The following is a 12,889-nucleotide window of genomic DNA, read 5'->3' as shown; positions in this document are numbered from 1 at the left end:
CAAGTTTGGACATCTGGACCAACTCCAGATCCACTAATCAGCCCAGCTTTGCACCTTAAAGAGGACACTTACAGCACCCACCGCTTTCTAATGAGGACAAACAATTCCCATCGTGGACTCTAATCTATGGAAGCCTTTCCACCTCTAATCATGGTGACCGGTAACTTTTCTACTGCCGAATTGTGCTGACACTATTTGCATCCTCTTTGGGACTAGTGGACTTTCCTGGGTAATAACTAGGAACAGACACCAATCGGTCTAACTGCAAACAAATATACATGAGAACTGAAAAAGGTGTATGCATTCTATCCTACCTAACATCTGAGAAGAAAATTGTTATATAATTGTTTTAATTATTTTTAAAATGCTTTTTCAATTAAGTAATTTTAACTTAATAAATTGAGATATTGTTAATATTATAATTATCCAAACACTTCATTTTAGTGCTGCTAATTTGTGTATTTTGTGCCTTTCTCAGGAGTGACCCTCCTGTTATTTCAGCAGCTGCTTGGTGCAGCGACTCCATAAAAAGTGCCTGTTTCTTCTTGATTAGAAGACATTTTCCGTATTTTCACATAGTCCCTCAGGCTGCTATTATGAGTTGCTTCACCAATTTTGAAAAATAGAACCTAAAGGAGGCTGACCTATTTTTCCCAATGGGAATCTATACAAGGGGATGATATAGAGAAACCTAGTTGTGAATTGAGAGAGGATTTTTTTAAACTGGACGTTTAAACTGGACGATTTGTTAAAGTCTGAAATGAAACACTGGTTAGACAGTGTGAATTTACAAAAGTATTTGGACAAAAAATTTTTTCCAAAAGAACTCAGACTATTCAAACCCTCGGTATTTCAAAATGACGACCACTTCCAAAAAGAGTGGGAGAGTATACTTGACTGATGCTCCCTCTCTCTAATGGAGGTGGTCATCAAATATAGAAAAGAAAAAATTAAATCAATAGAATCAGAGATTGAACAATTGAAAAAAAGTCTAGAACCTCACAGTCACACTAGGGAATACAAAGAAAGAGACCGTACCATTATGGAAAAGGTTGATAAATTTGAACAAACCCTACTTGAAACTAAGTGTAAGAAAACAAGACCTAGAGGACTATAAAGAAGGACAAGTTAGGACCTACAGAGACAAAAAGAATAACAGAAGTAGGGAAAACAATAGATCCTATCAAAGAGATCAACGACAAACATATACCAATAGGGAACAAAATACCAGTTTCCATTCGAACAAACAGGGGAAGAGTTATGAAGGGAAACAGAATAATTTCAGGACCCATACCTATCCCCCAAATAGAGGAAAAAGAGAGAGATTAGAACACCATTTAGATCCCCATTCCCCCAGAAAGAGAGAAACTAGGAAAGACCGGTGGATGGAATATTCACATACCACCCCCAATTAAATGGGAGCTAGATTAAAAGATAGAGGATCAAACCTAGAGAGAGTGACCAATGAGGAATCCCATTTCTTATACCAATGTTCCAAGAAACCATTCAGGGAGTCAAACATAAACAGAGAGAGGACTTAACACCAAAAAGAAGAAGACAAAGAAGCAGAAGTTCAGATGTAGGAGGGCAGGAAAGAGAGAGAGAGAGAGAGACTAAGAAGAGACAGACTCACAAAGAGCAGAACCAAAACTAATAACATTTTTAATCTATCATCAAAAAAACTTACCAAAGCAAAAACTTCCCTACTAAGTCGAGATCTGAAATTTGCCCCAACATCTACTCCAAACATGTTTTTGCTATATGTAGAACTAAATAGATTCGTCAGGACCCTATGTCGAAAACGTTTTTTTTCCCCAAACTAAATTTAATAAAAAAGAGGGATGAAGCATCACCTATACTATTGGACATAATAATATACCAGCTATAGATACTCTTAATGAATTATGGGAAGAAAACAATGCCAATTTTACTTTAAAAACTGAAAAATTGTTTGATTTTTCAAGAGGTCAGTTTAAGACCAAGTCTGACTTCTATCCAATCAAGTCAAAAGGATCTAACATTGAAAGTTTTTATAAAACTACCTTGAGCGATTTTAAAAATACAGTATGTGCTCAAAACTAGATTCACAAACAAAAAAGGTTAAACATTCCAACTTAACCAGATGAGAGAAAAGAGCCCTCCGAGACCTAACTAACAATACCTCCATCATAATTAAAGAGACGGACAAAGTGGGGGGGGGGGTCTAGTTATACAATATAGATCAGACTATATCCTAGAAGCCAGACACCAATTAAATAACCCTTCTTTTTATAAAAAACTAGCAGGGGATCCTACTCAGGGATTTAAAGTAGAGCTACTTGAACTCCTGGATGTAGCAAAAATGAAAGGAGTCATATCCAAAGAGGAATTTCACTTTCTTTACTTAGAACACCCTGTAGTACCCATTTATTATCACTTACCCAAAATACACAAATCACTTACGTCACCCCCTGGTTGTCCTATAATTTCCGGTATAGGGTCCCTGACATCTAATCTTTCCTTTTATGTTGATTCTTTTTTACAGCCACGAATACCCACCCTCAGGTCACACATCAAAGATACCTCTCACTTTTAGAAATTAATCAATGGGTTAAAATGGAAAGACTCTTACAACTTCCTGACTCTGGATGTCCAGAGTCTCTATTCAAATATACCACATGATCTGGGCATACAAAGTATTGCAAATCGATTGTGCGTGGATGATGACCTTACAGAGGATCACCGCAAATTTATATTGGATTCAATAGCTTTCATACTTTGTCACAATTAATTTTTATTTCTAGACACTTATCACTTACAGATCATGGGCACAGCCATGGGGACCAGGTTTGCGCCAAGTTACACCAACCTCTACATGGGGGAGGTCGAGGACTTTGGCACGAACCTGGTCCTCTATGGGTGATACATTGATGATTTATTTATTATTTGGGATGGGGACCTCCATTCAGCACTAGCCTTTGTAGATCACCTTAACCACAATTTTTATAATTTACAGTTCGCTTACTCCTTTCACTCTTCTCAAATACATTTTTTGGACCTGACTCTAACAATTCAAGATAACACAATTATAACTACTAATTATATGAAAGAAGTGGGCACAAATGCATATCTGCACTTTAAAAGTGCCCACTACCCACCTTGGAAACAAAATATCCCTAAAGGACAGCTAATCTGTCAAAGGAGGAATTGTACGGAGAAAAAAGATTCTGTTAAACCAGCAGAGTATATGATAAACTCCTTTGAACAGAGGGGCTATCCAAAAACCACTCTGCAGTCCGCCTTTAAAGAGGTACTGGCATTAGATAGGGAGGAACTACTGATCCAAAAAGAAAAACCTTTACAAAGGATAGACAAACAGGTAGCTTTCATTTCTACCTATAATGGTAAAAACAGGACCACTTACTAATAGGAAACATACCCTCAGAACCGTGCTTCATTTAAAAAAAAATGTATCTCTAACGAACTTATTAGCTCCAAGTTTTTAAAAGGGGAGGATAGAACCATACAACTTGGTGATAACCTTTCTTGGCTCCCACCAAAACCTAAAGGTTTCTATAAATGTGCAGGTACCAAATGCATTACGTGTAATTATGTACAAGAAACTAAGTCTAAGCTTAGTATTAGTCATCAAAACTCCATAGACAGTAAGAGCTTTATAAATTGCAATAGTTCCTATGTAATCTATATACTTACCTGCAGCTGTAATCTGAAATACGTAGGGCGAACAACCAGAAAACTACGGTTTGATTTTTAGAGCACAGGAGAAATATCTTAAACCATATTATGACACACAGTGTATCCAATCATTTTTCTGAACACCATAAGGGCGATCCAAGTAGCCCCAAAGTGGTGTGGGTAGAATATATAACAACCCCCAGCAGGGGAGGGGATCGTTTCAAAAAACTTTGTAAACAAGAAATATATTGGATGCATAAAGTACTGTAGGTTCCATCTATCCTGAAGGTCTGAACGAAGCAGTAGAACTGAATGTATTATTATAACACTCAGTTATTTATCTTATTAGTTAATTTACATCTCATCTGCCTTTCATTAAATCATATTTTATTAGGTCCTAAATATATGAAAATAGATTACTAACAATAATGCTGTTTATGTTTTCATGAACATTAGAAAGCAATCATAGTAATAACTAATTTTTGCAATATATGCAATATAATGTTGATGTTTTCTTTGTTGCTTTAATATTATTTCTCTGTTTTGTAACCATACTTCATTATAATTTAAATATGCCATATACTTATAGTCCTATGTATAAATAACTTTGCTATTTGTCGAGATAATTGAAGGAATGGTATGATGTTTTCCCTTACTATCACATGACCGGACTAGTCCGAATCACGTGACATATTAATGTCTTGATAGAATTTCTTTACTGATTGTGAGTGTTCCATATAGAAACGGATACCGCTGTGACATTAAAACAATCCGGCTAAGGAGTTTAAACTGTGGATTTACACTTAATCTTTGTAGAATATACAGACACTTCCGGGTAGCGTGTCACCGCCGGACCCCGTGACCCGGCCGCGTGACCGGCGTGCGGCACGTGACCCGGAAGTAAGAATAGAGCCGGGACATAGGATTAATTGTCACATGATACTTGCGGTTACATGACCATGAACGGCTAGTTAATAGCCAGTGCCTGATAGGCTGTAATTTCAGTCCATCTGTCTGAACCACCAATGGGACTTCATACAACACAATCACCATAGAGACAAAATGTAAATAATAGTTTCTATTGGTGGGAAATCGATCCATCTATTCTTTTCTCATACATATAATATAAAAACAACAGGTTTTATTAATTGAATAGCTCTTAAAAATAGGTCATCTATGGGTTAAATACACTAAAAGTATATAATAGGTCTGCCTCCAAATTATTTTGCATTTGTTTTATAAATATTTGAAGTGATTGGATTAACTTCCTGTTACAGGTGTCAGGTATTCTCATTAACAAGGGTATATAAACCCCATTCACACACAGTAAGGTATCCTTTTATAAAGCTGCAAATTCTGGGGCGCAGCGAAACGCGTCAGCAGACCCCCTTTAATCACCTTTCAGTACTTTTGACCGAGTTTGGACATCTGGACCAACCCAGGATCCACTAATCAGCCCAGCTTTGCACCTTAAAGAGGACACTTACAGCACCCACCGCTTTCTAATGAGGACAAACAATTTGCATTGTGGACTCTAATCTATCAAAGCCTTTCCACCTCTAATCACGGTGACCAGTAACTATTCTACTGCTGAATTGTGCTGACACTATTTGCATCCTCTTTGGGACTAGTGGACTTTCCTGGGTAATAACTAGGAACAGACACCAATCGGTCTAACTGCAAACAAATATACATGAGAACTGAAAAAGGTGTATGCATTCTATCCTACCTGACATATGAGAAGAAAATTGTTATAAAATAGTTTTGATTATTTTTAAAATGCTTTTTCAATTAAGTAATTTTAACTTAATAAATTGAGATATTGTTAATATTATAATTATCCAATCACTTCATTTTAGCGCTGCTAATTTCTGTATTTTGTACCTTTCTCAGGATTGACCCTTCTGTTATTTCAGCAGCTGCTTGGTGCAGCGACTCCATAAAAAGCACCTGTTTCTTCTTGATTAGAAGACTTTTTCCGGGCTTGGGAGCAGGACTGGCAGGAACAGCACACTGAGGACTGGGGAAGAGTATCATGATACAGGACTAGGACAGAGGCTAAGGTACAGAAACAGGGAGCTGCACAGTGTACAGAGACCACATGTCAGGCTTCACTAGGTAACAAAAACTGAACTATATCACCACCAGGGAGGAACTAACCAGAATGCCTAATAAAAGGGAGACAGACCAATCACAGGAGTTATCAGGCTGGTCAGGTAACAAGGCATTCCAAACAGGTGTGCTGCTGCACGAAGCAGCCAGCATCCTAGCTGCAAGGAGACAGCCAGAATACATACAGGAATGAGCCGCAGTGGTGACATACATAACATACAGTCACATAAAATCTGGGGGACTTCACCTAAATGTGCCTAGTTGCATATGTATTCCCCCCCCACACTCACATCCCACCACATGCATCATGAGTGGGCCATTCTAAAAGGTACAGTAGATTTAGGGGTCATACATTTGAGTTTTAATATAACACAAGTATAAGTTTAAAATTTACACATGTGCTATCAGATCCACATTTGCCTCTTTCTGTGCCATCAGCCCCTCCTCTGCAGGGCACCAGCATTTGTCCCCATGCTCACCAGCCACTGACAGTAGTGCCCCTTATTCACATTATGCCATACATTATGAGTCATTATGCATATTATGCCATACAGTATGAGCTGAAATACACATTATGCCAGACAGTATGAGCTGAAATTCACATTATGCCCACACAGTATGCCCCCAGCAGTGCCAGATATACCTAATGCCCCCACCAGTGCCAGATACACATAATACCTCCAGCATTGCTAGATACACATAATGCCCCAGAAATAACAGATATATGTAATGCCCCCAGTAGTACAATATACATGTAATGCCCCCAGTAAAAGTTCAGGAACTGTGGGCAGGGCAAAGCTGAGTAGTGATGTGGGTGGCGCTACCAAAGAGGTGTGGTGCCTAAACTTTTTTTAAAAACACATAGTACCAGTTACACAATGCCCCCAGTATATTGCCAGTTACACAATGCCCCCAGTGTAGTGCCAGATACACAATGTTCCCAGTGTAGTGGCAGATACACAATGCCCACAGTGTAGTGCCAGTTACACACCACATTAGAATGGCTGGCTGGCCTGCCACATTGGTGGGGGGGTCCAGGAATCGTTGCAGCAGGCATGTGTGAGGTGGTGCCAGACATTAGGGGGTGCCTGTGAGCACCAGGCATACCCGTGTGAATGCCTATGACTTTGCTGCAGTTGGTGACAACCAGGGACGTACGGTGAGATAAATGGTTGAGGAGGTACTGGCTAGAATCAGAGCCAGGTTTACACACAATATATGAGCCCAAGGGTTTATGTTAGCATTATACACAGGTGAAACATTATATACTGCTGGAAATATGGTGAGTTTTGATCAGAGATGTATGGAAAAGGTAGACAGGGTAGGCATTGCCTCACCTGCCATAGACTTTTGACACCAGTGTTTTAACTATAAAAATGATTACAATAATACAAAGAAGATATTTATAATAAATTCTTTGTATTTTATATACATTATATAGTCAAAACTCTGGCTTAAATATTAGTATGGAAGGAAAACCTCTGCCTCACCCCACCACTCACACTGGTGACCATAAACACACAGGCTGGATGTACACAGAAACAGAAACAGAACTGGCAGGATATATTCCTGGAGACTTGGACACATGATAGCAGGTAGAGGGTGGAATCCAACATGGCATGGGTGCAGGACTGGCAGGGACAACACACTGAGGACTGACGCAGGATACGAGGATACGAGGATGCAGGAACACAGTAACAGGGCACCAGGACACAGAAACAGATGGGGAGACTGGGAACTGTAAAGGGTACAGCAACTGCGTAACAAGCTCACCAGGGTAAGGAACTAGGAAATATCACCACAGACAGGAACTGGCCAGAATCCCTAATGAAAGGGAGCCAGACAATCACAAGAGACTTCAGACTGATGGGCTAATTCAGACCTGATCACTGCTGTGAATTTTCACACAGCTTTGATCAGATCTGAACTGCGCATGCGCTGGTGCCGCAGTGCACCGGGCATGCCAGACCGATGGCTGTCTTAGCCCTGCGATCACCTCTGCCTGATTGACAGGCAAAGGTGGTCTCTGGGTGGGAGGGGGCGGGCCAGTGGCATTTGGCCACCATTTAGGGGGCGCAGTCCGAGCAATGCAGGCATGCCTGGACCATTGAGGGGTGGGCTGCTACGGCTGTGTGACATCACACGCAGCCGCTGTGACCCAGACAGTGATGAGTAGCTCCCTGCCAGTGCGCAGGAGCTGCGCTGGCTGGGAGCTACTCTTCCAGTACAAGGGCATTGCCGCTGTGCGATGCTTTTGTACTTGTGCGCGGGGGGGGGGGGGGGATCGGGCCTGACATGACCCGCATGTCTGAAGACTGAACGTAGATGTGCTAAATTTAGCACATCTAGTCTAAATCACCCCCTTGGTCTGCAAACTTAAATGCATTGTACAATCCATAAACTAAAACCCCATTAGTTATTTATGTAGTGATGTATTAAGGTGAGTGAGCTAACTAAGGTGAATGCTGGTGCTGGTGGTCAGAGGAAAAGATTCGGAATCCTGACACTGCTCAGAATCCTGACACCAGAATACAGACAGTCAGCATCATAAACATAAGTGTGCTGGGGAGGGTCAGGGTTAGGCTGCAGAGAAAGAAGAATAAGTTTAGGCACTAGAGGAAGGTTTAGCTGTGGGATGGGAGGTTAGGATTAGGCACTAGGGCGTGTGTTAGGGTTTGGCTGAAGGAGCAGAGGGTTAGAGTAAGGCTGTGGAAAGTAAGGGTTAGGGTTAGGAAGCTAGTGGGGAGGGTTAGGGTTAGGTGGAGGGTAAAGGTGAGGGTTAGCCTACTTGCCTAAATGTGTCAGGATTCTAACCGTCAGGATGCCACTGTCGGTATTCTGACCTCCAGCATCGGTATCCATTCCCAATTCTGTCTATCAATGTATTTGAAACACTACGGTTGACAATTAGTTGTAATGTGTGACTTATTTTATGTTGCTGTAGTAAATCCCTAACAGCTCTATCCATAGCACACAAACACATTGGGCCTGATTCTGCGTAGCATCCAATGCCAGTTTTCAAGTGCCTTCAAATGTGTGCGCACAGAGGTGCATAAGTGATTGAGACACACGGTTCCTGGGTGGTGACTGTCTTATGGACATGCTATGAGTGTCAATGTATGCCATAGCTTAATGTGATTTGAAGTAGATCCAGGACCATAGACAATTGTGTAAATCCAAGGGGTCAGAGTTGGATTAATGGGGGGGGGGGTGCACAGGGGGTGAGTAGCCCCCTTGCCGGAGTTGATCTGACACAGCTGCCCCCTTCTGCCTGCACACAGTTCTGCTGAATGGATGCAAGAAGGGTTACATAGATATAGCAGTAGCAGGCAGCAGTTGTCTGCTTGCAGGGACCACTCTTCATCACAGCGTCACTGAGGAGAGACAGACCCAGGGGACTAGAGTGGAGTCTGAACAGACCTCCGACTGCAGCTTATAATGAATGTTAAAGGTCAAGTAAGCCAGGTAGTCTGGACTTGGGAGAGGTGAGCGCCAAACCCACAAAGTGGGGTTAATTTACTAAGATACGAGTTTTGTTTTAGAACTGGTTATGTTGCCTATAGCATCCAATCAGATTATATCTATTATCTTCTAGAAGCAGCTAGATAAATGTTAAGTAGAATCTGATTGGTTGCTAAAAAAACCTCCCACCTTAGGTGTCCCCCGAAGGCTTAATCTGAAGGGGGTTGAAGATGAGCAGTGTAATCACTCCCTTCCCACTGCGCAGGCAGATAGGAAACTACTGCTGCCTCTGCTGACAGGTAAGAAGGGGTGGGGCAGGTGTTTGTGGGGTAGACACGTGCCCCTCCAACAAGCCCGAACCTGGGTAATTAGTACCAGCTCCCTTCCCCCTCTCAGTTGCACTGAGTGGATTATCTGTATGTGGTATACTGCATGCAACCAACTGTAGCTAAGCCAGAGGTTCTCAAATGCCATTCTCAAGGCATCCCTAATGGTTCAGGTTCTAGGTATATCCATGACTCAGCACAGATTGCTAAATCAAAATGACAGATGTGCTAGTTAAGTCGCCTGTTGCCAAGCATGGATAAACTTAAAACCTGGACCGTTCAGGTGCCTTGAGGACTGAGCAAAGAAAATGCAGCCCCCCTTAAGTCTTAAAGTAGGAGCCACAACTTATATTATTGTTTCTTTAAACCCAGGTTTCAATCTCACAAAATGTATTTTAAGGTGGTTTTTAAATAGGGTTTTATCAACATGTCATCCCAAAACATAGAAACAAAGGTTGAGTAAAACTACTGACAGCGTTCCATTTCATTGCACACTAAGTTGTTCTTAAAACATATTGATTTGTGTTCTTTGTAGGACAGAGGATGTTGTATTGCAGCTGAAACATGTGATTCCAAGATGTTTTTTTAACCCAAGAGTCTTCAAGAAGGACAATAATAAACTTGTTGACAAGACTGACATATCTCAGCCTTCATTGTTACACACTTGTTATTTTTCTCACTTTTTCCATAGTTAATAATTCATATGGTCTAAGCCTTGCAAGAGTACACATTTGTACAGAATTTCAATATGTTGCCTTTACTAGTACAGTGAAAGTGTTCCTGTTGTGGATACTTTTCTTTTTCCAGTGTACTGTATTTGGACTATTAATATACTGTACTGTTCTTGTGTTTCCAAAAACAGGCCCCTTTTTCAATCCCAAAAGCTTTTACCAAGAAAACTTCCCGTAGTTTTAAGTCTTGATGAGTACTTAATGGGGAATTCAATTTGCCGTGGTACATTACAGCAGGCTAATTAGTCCCCTGATGCTATCTAATTCCCCCAACCACCAAAGAGTTATGTGGGATTTTTTTTTTCACCATCCTCAACGGCTCAAAAATAAAGTTCCCAGATGAGTAACGAGTTAAGAGGTGCTGTGATCCTATTAACACGTGAATCCCTGAACTTTCACAGATTTTGTGTGTTGACCTTTGCTAACGCCTTTTAACACGTTGCCTTAACAGGAATTAACAAATCTGTCAGGTGAAAAAGGGAGTGTAGTTGAATAGCCACAGGTTTACAGCCCAAGGCTACCTCCCTTTTTTCACCCATGAAAACTTTTCACTGCTAATTGAATGACCAGCTAATTAAAAGGGCAAGTTGCAATAAGCACTTATAACTACAATATTTTGGCTGTGATGTGGATTTTATTGCTTAAACACACTTCAGAAATATGAATATATTGTGCTAACCATAGATATTAAACTGAAAGCTGGATGCAATAAGATTGTGATCAATGCGTCTATCCAGTACAAATTAATCTTCAGCACTCATCCAAGACATGTTTTCTAAAAAAGCTACTTCAAAAGATCCTTTTGATATCAGATGGATCTCTGCATATGCAGAACTTATCATAGCTTTTAACTCTGACTACACATATTCTAAACACCGCCATTAAACTCAGCATACTTACACAAATACCATGCTGCTGCACAGTTATACCCAATCAAGTGATATTGCTGCCAAAATGACTTTGGATCATCCATGCATGCAAGCAAGCACTCGTGTCAGGTCTGGGTGTGTTTGTGTTCCCTGACAGGAGTCTAATATTGAAGTAGGAGGAGAGGCTGTATGTAGTAAGCTTGGTGGTTTTATGAAGTTCCTGTTCATAGCCTAGAATTCTGGAGTTACTATGGAAGCACATAGAAAATGCTGGAGGAACAGCTGTAGTAAATTCTGAAGATCTGTAGAACTCGGAAAAAATGAACTGGCAACCCGGCAAGGCTTTATGTAGAAGCTGGTTAGGACCACCAAGGCTTGACTCTAGGTAAAGTTTTGGACCATTAGAATACAGGGATAGGATATGAATGAAACTTGGTATGATCAGAGTCTATGGTACTAGGAACATGACTGTGGTCTGTAAAACTGGATGCCAAATAAAGTCCAAAAGTTCTGTACATGCTGGGACTAGTGGATTGAGAGTCCAGAATGCTGCACTATGGACTGGAACTTGAGGTACTAGAGACTAGACTTGAAAGTATCGTTACTGTGCTGAACACTGGGCTGGAGCTGGTGGATCTAGACACTGGGCTGAGATCAGTGGTTCTTGAGCTGAACACTGAGCTAGAATTGGTGGAACTGCACACTGGGCTGGGACCAGTGGTTCTTGAGCTGAACACCAGACAGAAATAAGTGGAAATGGATGGTGGGCTGGTACTAGTGGTTCTTGATCTGAACACTGGACTGGAACCAGTGGGATGAGAAGTGGACACTGGGCAGGGACCAGAGGGACTGAAAACTGGGCTGAGATCAGTGATACATGAGCTGGACAATGGACTGGAAACAGTGGCACAGGAGCGGAACACTAGACTGAAACTAGTGGTGCTGGATACTGGGATAGAACTAGTAGGATGAGAGCAGGACAGCAGGCTGGTACTGGTAGTACTGGATGCAGGGCTGGAAACAGTGGGATTAGAGCTGGACTCTGGGCTGGTACTGGTGGTAATTGACACTGGGCTTGAACCAGTTGGACAGGACAAAAGGCAGGAACAAGTATCCACAATGGTTGTTTCAGTGAATAAATGCTAAAGAGGGTCTGCTCACATTCCTAGCTGGAAGAGACATTGTATTGGCAAACTGCCAGCACTACAGGAAGTCCCTTTATAGGGACTGCTTGCTGCTGATTGGCTGAGAGCTCTGGAGAACCAGGAACTAGGTTCCCATTTGCAGTGCTGTAGTCAGCTGACGTAGGAGAAGATGGCTGCACCCTTAGTCCAGAGCTGGAAGGAAGCAGGGAAAAGACACCTGACCCTCCACAATACAGATGCCATTGGGTGAACATAGAAGATGCTGCAGTAGGGAACACAGAGGATGCAGCAGCCTCAGGAGACAGCAGGGTCAGACCTTCGGTGATCTGCGCAGAAGATCTGTCAGCACCCGGATAGGTAAGTGTCGGGGTCTGTGGCTGGGATCTCCAGAGCACTGCATGACAACTCAGTTAGGGAGCATGTGCACCATTAAATATTACAAGACTTGTTGGGCTTGTGTGCAACTTGGAATTAGCATCATTGTTGTTATATGGCGCAATATTAGCTAATAATGGTTTGCTTGAAAAGGATGTTTACCTGGTATGAACCATATAAGATCACAGTTTACA

Source organism: Pseudophryne corroboree, chromosome 1 (genome assembly GCF_028390025.1).
Source record: "Pseudophryne corroboree isolate aPseCor3 chromosome 1, aPseCor3.hap2, whole genome shotgun sequence".
Taxonomy (NCBI): Eukaryota; Metazoa; Chordata; class Amphibia; order Anura; family Myobatrachidae; genus Pseudophryne; species Pseudophryne corroboree.
Note: the sequence above shows the minus strand (reverse complement) of the source record.